Source organism: Crinia signifera, chromosome 8 (assembly GCF_055691185.1).
Source record: "Crinia signifera chromosome 8, ASM5569118v1, whole genome shotgun sequence".
In the NCBI taxonomy this organism is placed as follows: domain Eukaryota; kingdom Metazoa; phylum Chordata; class Amphibia; order Anura; family Myobatrachidae; genus Crinia; species Crinia signifera.
Genome location: NC_139224.1, coordinates 176,085,036 through 176,103,283, shown reverse-complemented (window position 1 = coordinate 176,103,283; position 18,248 = coordinate 176,085,036).

Here is an 18,248-nt window from a genome sequence, read left to right as displayed (position 1 = left end):
GGTTAGTATTGCTGACTCACATCACTGAGGTCATGAGCATGATTCCTGGTAATGACCAGTCTGTGTGGGGTTTGTATGTTCTCCTTGTGCTTGCATGGGTCTCCACCCACGCTGCAAAAACATAACAACATATAAACTCTAGTGTGCATGTGTGTGCATGTGATGGGGAGGGAGTGACTTCTCTGTACACCGCTGTGGAATATGTGTGCACTATATAATCACACTGCTTGTGAAGTTCTGCACTGTTCTTGTATATACCTTAAATAATGTGATAATCTTATTTCTCCTATTTGGCTGTGCAAGCCCCCAATGTTCGTCACTAAGGGGTGTGGCCATCGCTCTGTAAACTACTGGGATGTCCCCCTGTCCCTCTGTCTCCCAGGAATAGAGGCTGTGAACATTCGCACAGCGATTATTCGCCATTGCCCTGCTAAGCAGAGAAGCAAAAATACAGGGGTCTCCCAACTGTTCCCCCAATCCCACCGTGGGATAATGCTGCCTGCGGGTGGGACAGTCAGGAAGTCCCAGAAATTGGGACTGTCCCACAATAAATGTAAACAGTTTCTTTTCTTCCATTGATCTTGTTATTAAATGCTGGAATTATATCAGTAAATTGTTTAATTGTGATTACCACAAATGTATTGATTTTATTCTAAATGCACTGACCCAAGTGGCAGATACTATTATCTTCTAGAAGATTCTAAATAAACAAGAAGTAGATTCTGATTGGTTACCCATAGCAACATCACATGTGAAATTTCCCCCAATGTGTCACAAGGACATTGTATAGCTGTGCTCACCATGAGTACTGTATGATGGGATAGGAAAACATTTCCCCGATGTGTCACAAGGACATTGTATAGCTGTGCTCACCATGAGTACTGTATGATGGGATAGGAAAACATTTCCCCGATGTGTCACAAGGACATTGTATAGCTGTGCTCACCATGAGTACTGTATGATGGGATAGGAAAACATTTCCCCGATGTGTCACAAGGACATTGTATAGCTGTGCTCACCATGAGTACTGTATGATGGGATAGGAAAACATTTCCCCGATGTGTCACAAGGACATTGTATAGTTGTTCTCCCCATTAGTACTGTATGGGGGAATAGGAAAACATTTCCCTGATGTGTTTCCGGTCAGTCAGTGAGTGACCTAAGGCACAGATCTAATATACACCATTACATCATACTTGCCGACTTTTCAGCTGCCCTCTCCGGGAGAGGGCAGCCAGCTCTGGTAGGCAGGGGGCGGGGCCACATCCGGGGTGAAAAAGAGGCGGTTCGGGGCGTGGCCACATGGATGCTGCCCTGTTGGGGGGCGTGCCTACAGCGTCGCATCATTTTAGCCCCGCCCCCGCCGTGCAGTGACGGTATTTCAGGCATTGCACATCGGGGGGCGGGGCTAAAATCCCGCGATCGCGGCATTTTACCCGCGGACCCCCCCGCCAAGGGACACATCGCTGGAGCTGGGGGGGGGGGGGGGGGGGTGTATGCGGGAGGATTGCCACCCTTTCCGGGGGGCCGGGAGGGGGACCCGATTCTGGGAGGGTAGGCAACCCTGCATTACATCCCAGCAAACACCAATAAATTTATAAACCACTTCTACCGTAGATAATAAATGCATAGAGACAGACAAGCTTCTGCAGGTCACTGACGTGTCCCTCTGTGAGCCTGAAATAGCATTGCATCATTGCAGGAGGGTTATGTATAAGACTCAGCATTGGTGTGTGCAGGAGATGACACAGGTGTGTCTTTTGGAGACTCTGGGGTCTTCACTACGTCACACACTGCCTGCTCCACCCCCTGCTCTGAGACACACACTACCTGCTCCACCCCCTGCTCTGAGAAACACACTACCTGCTCCACCCCCTGCTCTGAGACACACACTACCTGCTCCACCCCGTGCTCTGAGACACACACTACCTGCTCCACCCCCTGCTCTGAGACACACACTACCTGCTCCACCCCCTGCTCTGAGACACACACTACCTGCTCCACCCCATGCTCTGAGACACACACTACCTGCTCCACCCCCTGCTCTGAGACACACACTACCTGCTCCACCCCCTGCTCTGAGACACACACTACCTGCTCCACCCCCTGCTCTGAGACACACACTACCTGCTCCACCCCGTGCTCTGAGACACACACTACCTGCTCCACCCCCTGCTCTGAGACACACACTACCTGCTCCACCCCCTGCTCTGAGACACACACTACCTGCTCCACCCCCTGCTCTGAGACACACACTACCTGCTCCACCCCCTGCTCTGAGACACACACTACCTGCTCCACCCCGTGCTCTGAGACACACACTACCTGCTCCACCCCCTGCTCTGAGACACACACTACCTGCTCCACCCCCTGCTCTGAGACACACACTACCTGCTCCACCCCCTGCTCTGAGACACACAGTACCTGCTCCACCCCCTGCTCTGAGAAACACACTACCTGCTCCACCCCCTGCTCTGAGACACACACTACCTGCTCCACCCCCTGCTCTGAGACACACACTACCTGCTCCACCCCCTGCTCTGAGACACACACTACCTGCTCCACCCCCTGCTCTGAGACACACACTACCTGCTCCACCCCCTGCTCTGAGACACACACTACCTGCTCCACCCCCTGCTCTGAGACACACACTACCTGCTCCACCCCGTGCTCTGAGACACACACTACCTGCTCCACCCCCTGCTCTGAGACACACACTACCTGCTCCACCCCCTGCTCTGAGACACACACTACCTGCTCCACCCCCTGCTCTGAGACACACACTACCTGCTCCACCCCCTGCTCTGAGACACACACTACCTGCTCCACCCCCTGCTCTGAGACACACACTGCTCACCTGAGCCCCCCATGTAAGCAGTTTATGTCCTGGAAGAGGGTGGAGAGGGTAGTCTATAATGTGGCAAAGTCCAAGAGCGGCACACCCATGCCAGCTCCTGTGCCCGCTTATGCTGCCCAGTTTGTTCCCTTTCCCCTGTAATGTCCTCCCCAGCCCAGCTACCATGCACTATGACAAAGGCTGGTTTATTTATACCTTCGTTGCATGCCACTGCTCAGCCTCTCTTGGGCACTGCTACATGCCTATTGTTTTCTATATGCTGGGATGACTGGCATTTACTTACACAACGTCAGTCCCTGCCCTCTGCCATTTCCAGACTGGTGCATGCACAGCTTGCATTTATCTTAGGGATGAGCGCCGGGGCCGAAGATTTGGATGTGGATTCATCGACGAGATTTGGATTTGGCTTTGTAATCACGTAATTTTTGCGTTTTTTTTGTCCCTAGAGTAATATTACCCTCAATAACATTAATTTCCAGCCCTTTCCAGACAATTTTGACCACTTTACACCTCACAATATTGTTTTTAGGGCAAAAGGTTGCACCGAGGTAGCTGGATAACTATGCTAAGCCACACAAGTGGCTTCTGACAGTATACTATACTATGCACTACACACAAAGAATGAATAAAGACAAGAAAAATTGATTAGATTAGATTTTTTAAATGTAATTTGTTTTTAATGCGCAGCTTGTATAACGCTGCTTGGACGCAGAACAATCACACACGGAACTTGTGGTGTATACTATTGGAGTGCAGTTACAGTATACAGCAAAAAAATAAAGAATTGCAAAATTTATTTTTATATTGTACTTCTTTTTTAAGGACAGCCCTTGGATAACACTGCGTGGACCATGGAGGCAGATCACACAGTGAACTTGTTCTGCTTCTTCTGACAGTACAGTATATGGTGTATAGTCTGCACTGCACAAGTTCACAACATCCCTCTGTCTGCACTGCACAACATTCCTCTGCAGTCTGCACAGCACCCCTCTGTCTGCACTGCATCCCTCTGCAGTCTGCACAGCACCCCTCTGTCTGCACTGCATCCCTCTGCAGTCTGCACAGCACCCCTCTGCAGTCTGCACAGCACCCTTCTGCACACTAATGTAATGATGACTGAGTGATTGATGACAACAAGTACAAGTTCAAGTTTAAGTTAAACACCCCAGTGCCAAACCCCTCTGCAGTCTGCGTGCCCTGCACACAACACCCCTCTGTCTGCACTGCACAACACCCCTCTGTCTGCACTGCACAGCACCCCTCTGCACACTAATGATGATGACTCTGAGTGATTGATGATGGCAAGTACCAGTTCAAGTTAAACACCCCAGTGCCAAACCCCTCTGCAGTCTGACTCTGCATGCACTGCACACAACACCCCTCTGTCTGACTCTGCACTGCACAGCATCCCTCTGCAGTCTGCACAACACCCCTCAGTTCAAGTTTCAAACACCCCAGTGCACAATGCCCCAGAAGCCTGCCACCGCCGCGAATAGCAGAGCTGTGCGCAGCAGGAAGCGTGACTGTGATTTTGCACCGAGACTCAAGAATCTGACGGCAGCTTCCTGTGTTTGGCCGCGCAAAGCTGGAAACTCGCGAGCGCGGCTCGCGGGTCGTCGGGCTGGCAGTGTTTGGAGCGGTTCGAATTCCGTGGAGTCCGAACCGCTCATCTCTAATTTATATAGGAGTTGTGAAAAATCGGGAAGACTTCCAGGTCAGCGGGAGGCTCAGTTAACAATCGGAAGCCTCCCACTGAGTGCAGGAGATTAGGAAAGCCAGCCTAGGACACACTGATGAACACAACTTTTTGCGGAGAGTTCTGATGTTTTATCTTTGTTAATCACAGAGTATTCAAACGAGAACATTTGTGACCCCGATACCTCACCCGAGATCAGACTGCTTACTTCCAGAGGTCGCTCCTGACATGCGCGTCCAGTGAGAACTAATGACGGGATAAGATAATGAAGCCTGCTTCCACATTCTCTCTAAAGATCGTTAACGCTGTTAGCAGAGTAAAGTCTGTAATTCTTTGATAAGTAGAAAGTCATTATTCTGTCTCCACAGTGATAGGAAATGTTGATTATAGATGACTTCTCTTATAATTTAGTTCTCTTTTCAATACAGGTAAAAAAATCCATCTGAACCTTCCGCCTAACGGCATCAAAGAGACGGACAGACGCCATTGGGAAGGACGCGCAATAATGCCAAGCGTGAGTCTGTCTCATTATCTAAATTATCTAAATTATTATTATTATTAAGTCTTATTTGCATAAACTCACAGGGTCTAATTCATCATGGATCCCTAATTAATCTAGCCGATTACGAAAAGACTGGGCGTGTGCAGCGTTGGCATTGCGTATGAGTGGCAACAATTAGCAAATAAATATCCCTACGCACAGCTGTCATTTGATTGACAGGATATGCATTTACTGTGGAAGCAGAACCATGGCATTTTGGGGTGTGCTTGTGAATACGCGGGCGTGCCCAGGAGTTTTCCAAGGGGGGTGTCTGGCATCAGCGATGACCATTTCCAGCCTGGTTCTTGAGCAGATTACTGGAAGTCCTAGACTGACGAAGATGGAAACAACTCTGCATGGGTTTGTTGTATGCGTTTGGATCGCTGATTCCGATGCGTTCCCAATTTTGCAGATTTGCTTATTCTTTCTGTCTGGGTGGTGAGATTTTGGTCGCAGGCAAATGCTTTTTCTCCAATTAGCAATCCATGCGCTAAAGACGATAGACTTAGACTTTAACTGCGCTGGAATTGGTTTTATACATGTACAAAGGGTCCTGCGATCAGGTAAACGTTGTCCAGTCACAGTCAAATACCATCCGAAAATTAGCTGGACTGAGGAATAGACACAAATGTGTGCAGTTGGGGGGGGGGGGGGGGGCTTATGTCACATGACTTCCCCTCACACACAGTGGCTGTGATAGAATCAGGCTGATCGGGAGCGGAGCTGACATCACATGACTTCCCCTCACGCACCTGACCACACCTGCATATTACCTGACACTCCCAGATAACAGCCACTCACGATGTAATGATTCCCCAGTGTGTGCAGTCTGTGTGTAGCCCAGGACTTACTCAGCGGCTGTGATAGAATCAGGCTGATCGGGGGCGGAGCTGACATCACATGACTTCCCCTCACACACCTGGCCACGCCTGCGTATTCCCTGACACTCCCAGATAACAACCGCTCACCATGTAATGATTCCCCAGTGTGTGCAGTGTGTGTGTAGCCCAGGACTTACTCAGCGGCTGTGATAGAATCAGGGTGATCGGGGGGCGGAGCTGATGTCACATGACTTCCCCTCACACACCTGGCCACGCCTGCGGATTACCTGACACTCCCAGATAACAGCCGCTCCCCATGTAATGATTTCCCAGTGTGTGCAGTGTGTGCGTAGTCCAGAACTTACTCAGCGGCTGTGATAGAATCAGGGTGATCGGGGGCGGAGCTGACATCACATGACTTCCCCTCACACACCTGGCCACGCCTACGTATTCCCTGACACGCCCAGATAACAGCCACTCACCATGTAATGATTCCCCAGTGTGCGCAGTCTGTGCGTAGCCCAGGACTTACTCAGCGGCTGTGATAGAATCAGGGTGATCGGGGGGCGGAGCTGATGTCACATGACTTCCCCTCACACACCTGGCCACGCCTGCGGATTACCTGACACTCCCAGATAACAGCCGCTCCCCATGTAATGATTCCCCAGTGTGTGTGTAGCCCAGGACTTACTCAGCGGCTGTGATAGAATCAGGGTGATCGGGGGCGGAGCTGACATCACATGACTTCCCCTCACACACCTGGCCACGCCTGCGTATTCCCTGACACGCCCAGATAACAGCCGCTCACCATGTAATGATTCCCCAGTGTGTGCAGTGTGTGTGTAGCCCAGAATTTACTCAGCAGCTGTGATAGAATCAGGCTGATTGGGGGTGGAGCTGATGTCACATGACTTCCCCTCACACACCTGGCCACGCCTGCGTATTACCTGACACTCCCAGATAACAGCCGCTCACCATGTAATGATTCCCCAGTGTGTGCAGTGTGTGCGTAGCCCAGGACTTACTCAGCGGCTGTGATAGAATCAGGCTGATCGGGGGCAGAGCGCACATCACATGACTTCCCCTCACACACCTGGCCACACCTGCGTATTACCTGACACTCCCAGATAACAGCCGCTCACCATGTAATGATTCCCCAGTGTGTGCAGTGTGTGTGTAGCCCAGGACTTACTCAGCGGCTGTGATAGAATCAGGCTGATCGGGGGCGGAGCTGACATCACATGACTTCCCCTCACACACCTGGCCACGCCTGCGTATTACCTGACACTCCCAGATAACAGCCGCTCACCATGTAATGATTCCCCAGTGTGTGCAGTGTGTGTGTAGCCCAGGACTTACTCAGCGGCTGTGATAGAATCAGGCTGATCAGGGGCGGAGCTGACGTCACATGACTTCCCCTCACACACCTGGCCACGCCTGCGTATTACCTGACACTCCCAGATAACAGCCGCTTACCATGTAATGATTCCCCAGTGTGTGCAGTGTGTGTGTAGCCCGGGACTTACTCAGTGGCTGTGATAGAATCAGGCTGATCGGGGGCGGAGCTGATGTCACATGACTGCCCCTCACACACCTGGCCACGCCTGCATTATCCCTGACACTGCCCTCTAGTGGCCGGCGCCCTAGGCAAATGCCTAGAGCTGCCTAGTGGTGGCGCCAGCCCTGTACAGGGGTTCGGCAGGCGGTGTTCCACTTGCTAAGCAGCAAAAGATTGCTACTTAGTGAGCGATCCTGAATCTGGCCCCTTGTTCCCTTCACTGCATTCTCACCTCACAGTATATGTCACACACACACTTACTTACTGGTCCCCCAGCCTCTGCATGCACACATTACCTGCAGGCTTCAGCCAGGAGCCAGCCTGCCACAGTTCACTAGGTAGGCTGCAGCTTCACTAGTCCGTCTCCATCTCCACCCGAGCACAGGATATGTCAGGGCCGTGGCCTAATCACGGACCTCCGTGGCCACGCCCCCTTTAAAAACCTTGTGCTGAAGGAGCCCAGCCACTGCAGCCAGCGCAGGTACTGCTAGCCAGCGGGGGGGGGGGGGGGGGCACTGTTGCTGACGGTCATTAGGAGGTGCTGCAATTGTGCGGGCGGTGGCGGTCATTAAGAGGTGCCTGTGCACCCCTGGCACCCCCTGTGCGCAGGGCCGGTGCAAGGCACCGGAGCGCCCCAGGCGAGTCGGGGTGGGTGCGCCCCGGTGCGGGGGGAGGGGGGGTGTACCTGTCCTGCGGCTGTGTATATAAAGCTTGCGGCAGCGGGGGGTCCCTGCAATCAAGAAATAACGAGCGCTATCCGCCTGGCTACGCGGAAGCGCTTCTGTTGTGAAAACACTGGCCGCACGGCGCATGCTGTTTGGCTGAATCTCAGCCAATCAGCGTGCGGCCAGTGTTTCCACAACAGAAGCGCTTCCGCGTAGCCAGGCGGATAGCGCTCGTTATTTCTTGACTGCAGGGACCCCCGCTGCCGCCGCCGCAAGATTTATATACACAGCCGCAGGACAGGTACCCCCGCGGCACGGGGGGGGGGGGGGAATGCCGCCCTCCAGTGGCTGGCGCCCTAGGCAAATGCCTAGATTTGCCTAGTGATGGCGCCGGCCCTGCCTGTGCGCACGCCTATGTGTGCAGTGTGTGTGTAGCCCAGGACTTACTCAGCCGCTGTGATAGAATCAGGCTGATCGAGGGCGGAGCTGATGTCACATGACTTCCTCTCATACACCTGGGCACACCCCTTACCATGTAATGATTCCCCAGTGTGTGCAGTCTGTGTGTAGCCCAGGATTTACTCAGCGGCTGTGATAGAATCAGGCTGATTGGGGGCGGAGCTGACGTCACATGACTTCCCCTCACACACCTGGGCACATCCCTTACCATATAATGATTCCCCAGTGTGTGCAGTCTGTGTGTAGCCCAGGACTTACTCAGCGACTGTGATAGAATCAGACTGATCAGGGAGGAGCTGACTTTTTGTAGGATGGCCTTTCACATTCGTACTTTGGGCCGTATTCGCAGTCTATCGCTAATCAACCGGCCTGCAAATTTGCAGTCCTTCGATCAGGTCTGAATGACCCCCAAAGTCACAGATGAAGTACAGTGGAGCTTGGGGCGACATTGTAACACTTTGTATACAGAGTTACACTCAGATGTATAAATGTTGCAATTCTTCTGTTCCATTTTGTCTCTTCCAATTGTTTTAATTTGTGGCAACTCAGACAATTGGCGCGGCCCAGGATCTGGTGCGTGGAGAGGGGCCGTTTGGAGGGACTGACACCGGAGTATATAATGACACAACTGCACTGCACACCCAAACACTCAGAAGTGTCACATGTAATGACGACAATTGCTGGGACAGACGGGAGCCAGCTTTCCGCGTTCTCTGAAGGACCCCGGGTTGGATCACTGACAGACTGATAAATAATCCTTGTGAAACAATGAAGTTAATGTGGCTACTCCTTTATCTGCCATAGCTTATTTACAGCGCCATAAAACCTCAGCTGAGCGGAGATTTATTTCCGTGTTAGTGACTCTTTGTAGACATAACCAATGGCTTTTATTCGCCGATCGCTTGCAACACTTCGGCCCACTCACGTAGCGTCCTGTCTGCAGCTTTCATGACTAAGAATAAAAAGCAAAATGTAATATTGCGCCGATCTGGTTGTTGCTTACCGAATTTACACGGCTGTGACTCCGCATCTTCTTCTGTGATATCTTGTATTGCACAAAACATATTGACCTTGTTCGCGCAGATAAAGTCGTTCAGATGTTTCCTACGGTGATACTAATTTACTGTCAGGCTCAATATTGCGAGCGTCTCATTCGGCCTCTGTAGGATCATGTACATGTCAGGCAAGGCAGCGAGGAAGGAGAGGGATTTAGGAAACAAAGTGTAGGCCGCGCGGCAGTAAGATGGGGCCCTAGGCTCTGTGGAAACACAACTCAGATGCAGCAGCTTTGGCCTCAGGCAGAAGAAAAATGAAAGTTGCTTAAGGAAAATTCCCACAATAGCAGTTGACTACCAGCTGCCAATAGTTTTTGGCTGGAGCGAAATGTGAACGAGCAGTTTCTGTTTTCCAAATAATCAGCCTGATTCAGCTTTGTTATCAAAGCAAAAAAGCACACAACTGGGCAAAACCATGCTGCACTGCAGGTGGGGCAGATGTAACATGTGCAGAGGGAGTTAGTTTTGGGTGAGTCATTTGGTTTCTGTACAGGGTAAATACTGGCTTCTTTATTCTTACACTGCAATTTAGATTTAGGCTTGACCCATAGGTGCCTACTATCCTGCATTCTGCAGGACACTCCCTGATATAGCAGCAATCTCCCTCTCTCCCTCATTAGTCTAGCAATCTCCCTCATGTCACCTAGTCCACATTACACTGTTACATCACAGTTACCTCCCCTCCTGCATTCTGCAGGACACTCCCTGACATAGCAGCAATCTCCCTCTCTCCCTCATTAGTCTAGCAATCTCCCTCATTTCTCCTAGCCCACATTACACTATTACATTATAGTTACCTCCCCTCCAGCATTCTGCTGGAGACTCCATGACATAGCAGCAATCTCCCCCTCTCCCTAATTAGTCTAGCAATCTCCCTTATGTCACCTAGCCCACATTACACTGTTACATCATAGTTACCTCCCCTCCTGCATTCTGCAGGACACTCCCTGACATAGCAGCAATCTCCCTCTCTCCCTCATTAGTCTAGCAATCTCCCTCATTTCTCCTAGCCCACATTACACTATTACATTATAGTTACCTCCCCTCCAGCATTCTGCTGGAGACTCCATGACATAGCAGCAATCTCCCCCTCTCCCTCATTAGTCTAGCAATCTCCCTCATGTCACCTAGCCCACATTACACTGTTACATTTTTGTGGAATAAAGGAATGAGAGATAGATACATTTACATTGAATTACTGTATCAGCACCATTTCCCAGCACTTTACCAAGTATAGTATCTTACTAACTGCTTTGGGGCTCATCTACTTTTGGATATAAGTCATTATAAGAGATTCCTCTCAGTACAGCAGTACACACCCACGCTTCTAGGTGCCACGTTCACAATCTGTCCATATATGGAACTAGACACGCCCTTTGGGTGGAGCATGACACGCCTCCTCAATGGGGCGCTGTGTACAATTCTATCCCCATACGATGAGTCATGGTTTTACTATTATCATAGTAATGCATGAAATCAGAATGGGGGCAGGGAACGTTGTCCTAATTAGAGACGCACCCCCAATGAATAACAATCAGTTCTGCATTATCTCTCAATATTTACTCCCCCTCTTGTGTCCTTTCAGAATGTGATCCCCTGTGTCTCTCTGTCTCCCCCCCGTCTATCTCATCTCTGTCCCCCTCTATCTGTGCCCCACTCCCTGATCTCTCTCCTCTAGAAGGAGATGGTTTATGGATAGTACAACAGTGAAGGGGGGAGAGGGTAGCAGTTGGGAGGCATAAGGTGGACAGACAGATGTGTTCCCTAATTTCCCATATTTACCACCAATTTGTTTGTCTCTTTCTCTCTATCATCCCCCAGCTTTTGTCTGTCTTTGTTTCATCACTGCCCCCTGCATTCATGACTGTCCTCCACAATCCCTTCCTCATATTTTATCTCTAACCTTCTACACACTTTATATTTAATTTTTCAGCCCCCTCTCTATTTAATCTCAGTCCCCCTCAATTTCCCTTCTGTCACGCTCTTAGAAGCACCAGCTGGAGAGTAACGGAGGCTGAGTGCTTTAACGTATGGTGGTTGCATCCACGACAGAAGGGAGTGAAACCAGGAGGATAAAATATAATGAATTTAATAAAGATATTGCAGACAGTGATAATGATGATAAAAACGGTATATGGTAAGTATGCAAATATAAAGTCAATTGTCCAGTAAGTTATTATAATAGATGATGAAGCTTGGTCCTTGAAGAATATTGCAATATAATTGAAGAGTGGAATAGAATATAAACCGGAGTAGTAGTTAAGGGTTGCAGAAGGAATTGAGGATTGGATGACTTGAAGAACGAATGAAGATTGTATTGCAGATTGGAAGATTGGATGAAGGTTGGATGATTGGATGATGTGGATGATTGGATGAAGGTTGGATGATTGGATGAAGGTTGGAAGATTGGATGAAGGTTGGAAGATTGGATGATTGGGTGATGTAGATGATGATTTGAAGATTGGATGATTGGTTGCGGATTGGAGGATTGGATGATTGGATGAGGATTTGAAGATTGGATGATTGGTTGCGGATTGGAGGATTGGATGATTGGATGAGGATTTGAAGATAATGATTGGTTGCGGATTGGATGATTGGATGAGGATTTGAAGATAATAAATGAAGATAACTGGAGAAGAGGAATCCTTGCAGTTTATGGTCGTGGCTGCTGCCAGAGGTAACCTTTGGAAGTGACCGTCGGGAGTATAGCAAGGTGAGACCCCTTTGAGGATCTGACCTCGCTGTCCACATAGGCGGTAAGCAGAGTCCCGTGGTGCTTGATGCAGTAAACGGCCAGCAGGATCTTCTCCAGGGGAAGCTCAGGATTGTAGTGGGAACTACAGAGCCAGGTGAGAGCGGATGCTCAGGATTGTAGTGGGAACTACAGAGCCAGGTAGGAGCAATGATGCTATGGGATCGACATCATTGTACTGACTGCTGGACTAGCCTGAGCAGCCAGTACTTACCAGGTGAGCTGTGCTGGGATTGGTCAGGCAATCAGAGAGGGAGGTGGAGCCGTGCAGGAGAGGCTGGGAAGCCCTGATTGTATGCAGCTGCACAAGCACCAGCCTTTACACAGACACAGACCAGGCACAAACACACATGGCGATATGCTACTCATATCCTGCATGGAGCTGGAGCACAATACACCAGTGTCACCACGCGATGACAACACGGCCACATGTACCCCAGTGGAGCCAGAGACATAGCAGAGGTGAGCGCCATGGTTTTAGTGCACCTAGAGGGTCCAGGACTGGGCACAGTACAGGGATCTTGGGCAAACGCCATGGTGGATGTGACACCTTCTCTCTCATCCCTGTCCCTCTCCACCTCCCATCTCTCTCATCTCTGTCCTCCTCCACCTCCCATCTATCTCATCCCTGTCCCTCTCCACCTCCCATCTCTCTCATCTCTGTCCTCCTCCACCTCCCATCTATCTCATCCCTGTCCCTCTCCACCTCCCATCTCTCTCATCTCAGTCCCCCTCCACCTCCCATCTCTCTCATCTCAGTCCCCCTCCACCTCCCATCTCTCTCATCTCAGTCCCCCTCCACCTCCCATCTCTCTCATCTCAGTCCCCCTCCACCTCCCATCTCTCTCATCCCTGTCCCCCTCCACCTCCCATCGCTCTCATCCCTGTTCCCCTCCACCTCCCATCTCTCTTATCTCAGTCCCAGTCCACCTCCCATCTCTCTCATCTCAGTCCCCCTACTCCATGGCTGTAAATTGGCTATCTGTGCGGGGGAATCGGGGTGGTGGGTTTGAGTGAGGGATAAGGCTGCCCTCCCCATCCATGGATTCTGTGTACAGTGTCAGCCACCTTCATACTTTGGGTCTAAAAATGCCTCAGCCTTGTAGTGCGCATGACAAGGGGTGTGGCCTAACAGTACGGGAGTGGAAGGAGGTGGAGCTGCTGTGCCAATCCCTGACAGTTATGATGTAAAATTGGGGGCCTAATGGTGGGGGCGTGGCCACCTCCCACATCCTTTACAGTCTATCCTTTACCGTCTCCCGCTAACAGGGGGGATTTACAGAAGTAGCAGCTATCTCTGTGTTTCGCGCATCTGGGGTCTCCTTTGTGCGTATATATATATATATATATATATATATATATATATATATCTCCTATATATTTGGCTACATCTGTCACTCAAAGTGGGTGTCTGTGTCTATAACGCTCTGTTCCTGGACTTTCCTCTTAATGTGTGATTGCCTTCATCTGTGCTGAACACCTTTCTGAGAAATTAACCTGTTTAAAACAGGTGATGGCAATCATACATTAAGGGGAAGTCTACAAACAGAGCATTGTGTCCCTCCTGGAGAGGGTCATGTTGGGAGGTATGTGACAGAGAACCAGCCCAGTGAGCCCACAGACAGTGCCAGACACCCACTGCCTTCCCATGTTGCCCAGCACTGCTACTCCACAGCCACCAGGTGAGCGCCCCCCTCCCGCGATTTGCGGCAAAACCTCAACCCCCTCGCTCCCCCCTCCCTCCCGCGATTCACGGCAAAAACACCCGCTCCCCCGCGACCCCCCCTACCGTGATTCGCAGCAAAAACAGCCCTGCGACCCCCCCTCCCGCGATTCGCTGCAAAAAGAACCCCCCCACGACCCCTCCCGCAATTCGCGGCATAACCACCATCCCGCGACCCCCCCTCCCCCGGCAAACCCTCCCCCGTGACCCCCCCCCCGATTCGCGGAAAAAACACCCCCCCCCCGCGACCTCCCTCCCGCGATTCGCGGCAAAAAGAACCCCCCCGCGACCCCCCCTTGCACGATTGGCGGCAACCCCCCTGCGACCCCCCTCCCGCGATTCGCGGCACCCCCCCCGCAATTCGCAGCAGCCCCAGGATTAAATGGCACATGCAAAACACTGACATGGCTATGGTCGACAATGAAAAAGGTTGACATGAGTTTTTGAAGATTTATTTTTAATTTTTTAAATTTTTTCATATTCATTGTCATGTGTCGACATGGACACCAATGAAGTGGCACACTTATGTCAACATTTACATGTGTTGACCTTTCTGTGTTGATTTTTTCTTGTGGCGATTCGCGTCACACCCCCCGCAACCCCCCCTCCGGCGATTCGCGGCGACCCCCCCCCTCCCGCAATTCGCGGCAACCCCCCACCGGAACCCCCATGAACCCCGCTCTCCCGCGATTCGCAGCACCCACCCCCCGCAACCCCCCCCTCCCGCAAATCGCGGCACCCCCCACGATTCGCGGCAGCCCCAGGATTAAATGGCACATGCAAAACACTGGCACGGCTATGGTCGACAATGAAAAAGGTTGACATGAGTTTTTGAAGATTTATTTCATTTTTTGAATGTTTTCATATTCATTGTCATGTGTCAACATGGACACCAATGAAGTGGCACACTTATGTCAACATTTACATGTGTTGACCTTTCTGTGTTGATTTTTTCTTGTGGCGATTCGCGTCACACCCCCCCGCACACCCCCCCTCCCGCGATTCGCGGCACCCCCGTGACCCCCCACCTCCCGCAATTCGCGGCAACCCCCCACCGGAACCCCTGTGAACCCCGCCCTCCCGCGATTCGCGGCACCCAACCCCGCGACCCCCCCCTCCCGCAATTCGCGGCACCCCCCGTGATTCGCGGCAGCTCCAGAATTAAATTGCACATGGAAAACACTGACATGGCTATGGTCGACAATGAAAAAGGTTGACATGAGTTTTTGAAGTTTTTTTTTTCATTTTTTGAATATTTTCATATTCATTCTCATGTGTCGACATGGACACCAATGAAGTGCCACACTTATGTCAACATTTACATGTGTTGACCTTTCTGTGTTGATTTTTTCTTGTGGCGATTTGCGTCACACCCCCCCCCCACAACCCCCACTCCCGCGATTCACGGCACACACACACCTCCGCCGCGATTCTCGGCACCCCACCCCGTGACCCCCCCCTCCCGTGATTCACGGCACACCCCCGCGACCCCCCCTCCCATGATTCGCCGCAACCCCCGCCCCGTAACCCCCCCTCCCTTAATTCGCGGCACCCACCCCCGCGACCCCCCCTCCCGCAATTCGCGGCACCCCCCCGCGATTCGCGGCAGCTCCAGAATTAAATTGCACATGGAAAACACTGACATGGCTATGGTCGACAATGAAAAAGGTTGACATGAGGTTTTTGAAGTTTTTTTCTTTCATTTTTTGAATGTTTTCATATTCATTCTCATGTGTCGACATGGACACCAATGAAGTGCCACACTTATGTCAACATTTACATGTGTTGACCTTTCTGTGTTGATTTTTTCTTGTGGCGATTCACGTCACACCCCCCCCACCCCCGCAACCCCCACTCCCGCGATTCACGGCACACACACACCCCCCCGCGATTCTCGGCACCCCACCCCGTGACCCCCCCTCCCGTGATTCACGGCACACCCCCCGCGACCCCCCCTACCATGATTCGCCGCAACCCCCGCCCCCGTAACCCCCCTCCCGCGATTTGCGGCAACCCACCCCGCGACCCCCCTCCCGCGATTCTCTGCAATCCCTCCCCTCCCGCGATTCGCAGCATCCACCCCCCCACAACCCCCCCTCCTGCAATTCGCGGCACCCCCCGCGACCCCCCTCCTGCAATTCGCGGCACCCTCCGCGATCCCCCCTCCCGCGATTCGCGGACATCTAAGTTGCAATACAGGCATCTTTCATACAATTCTAACCATATTTCTCATATACAAACGTTCACAAATTAAGGGGGCGCAGCCCCTTACGACGGTGTGAAGAGCGCCCGTAGGGCGCGATGAATCACCTAGTATATATATATATACACACACACACTTTACCTCTCCTGGCACCTCAGCACTTGCTCCGGGGCAACCCCCCAGTAGACAAGTCCAGTGACAAGAATTGGTTTAGCCCCGATCTCTAGTGGGCGCTGCAGGGCTCAGCTCAGACGCCAGCGCTCTGCGGCACAGTACATGGAATTTAATTGCTGAAACTTACTTATCGTTTCCTACCATCCGCTGGCAGCATACAGTATGCAGAGCGTGCGAACAAGACATCTTCACAGCCACCTCTATCCCTGCCCTAAAGAGCTTATGATCTAATTTTGTTAGCGAGGAACAGAGGATAATGAGGAATTGATGGTGGGTTCAGGCCCCGTCTTTCATGCACTTCTATTCACAGCCGTCTTTAATCTATGGTTCATTTTCAGTATTTGGAGAGAAGCCGCAAAGGTAAAAGAGGTTTATTGCGAGTAAAGGGAGAGAACGTCGGAATGTCTTCCCGGGGATAAAGGGGCTCTCTCTTATCACACCGGAGAAACCGCGCGAGTAAAATGTGTCTGGAAACACTTTCTATGCAGGATCCCTTTGTATTGGCAGTCAGGGGACCATGGCAGAGAGAAACTGCAAACCTTTATCTTGGAAATCCGTCAGCCTTACACAAAATGCCGACCTGCTACGTACGTTGTCAGCACACGCACTGTCAGCATCAGCCAGGACGAGCATGCTGGGAGTTGTAGTGCATCAAATAATTTTAGTTTACCAACTGCTCGGCAATGGATAGAGGAGAAATAAGGTATTAGATGCGTACACACTAGACGATTACGATGTGCATGATAACGACCACTGTTAATGATATTTTTTTGCATATTATCTAAGGTGTAGACACTGTGGAGGTGATTCAGACCTGATATCACAGCTGCAAATTCACAATTTGACTGCACAGCATAGTACGCATGCACGATGCCATCCTGCAATAAAATCAATGGTCATGTACAAGTTGATTGACAGGAAGCTGGCTCTTTGGGTGTCATCCGGCCATTTTTTGGAAGTGTCCAGGGAAGTCATGTGATGTCAGCTTAGGCCCTGATCTGTCTGATTCTATCACAGCCGCTGAGTAAGTCCTGGGCTACACACAGACTGCACACACTGAGGAATCATTACATGGTGAGCAGCTGTTATCTGGGAGTGTCAGGTAATACGCAGGCAGGGCCGGCGCGACCCGCTCAGCAGAGGATGCAAAGCAGGTAGGCGCCGGGCAGGAGAGGCGCCACTGTCCCTGCTCTGCATCCCCTGCTGTCTCTGAGGCTGCCAGCTGCTGCTGCGCCTGTCACACTGCAGGACACGCAGCAGCGCCGGAGGCCCAGAGCTCCCTCCAGACTCCAAAACATCAGGGCAGCAGTACGTACTAAAAGGGGCGGCGCTACACGGACGGAGGGGGGCGGCGCTACACGGACGGAGGGGGGCGGGGCTACACGGACGGTGGGGCGGGGCTATGATGGAGCAAGACTGAAGAGAGACACAGGAGAGGCTGAGCTGCCAGGACAGCAGACTAAAGTGTGAGTGTACTAATGTTGGCAACTGGTGTGGGCACGTGTATAGGCAGGCAGCATTACCAATGTCAGCAACTGGTGTGAGCATTTGTGTAGGCAGCATTACCAATGTCAGCAACTGGTGTGAGCATGTGTGTAGGCAGCATTACTAATGTCGGCAACTGATGTGGGGATGTGTATAGACAGCGCTACTAATGTCGGCAACTGATGTAGGCATGTGTATAGTCAGTGCTACTAATGTCGGCAACTGATGTAGGCATGTGTATAGTCAGCGCTACTAATGT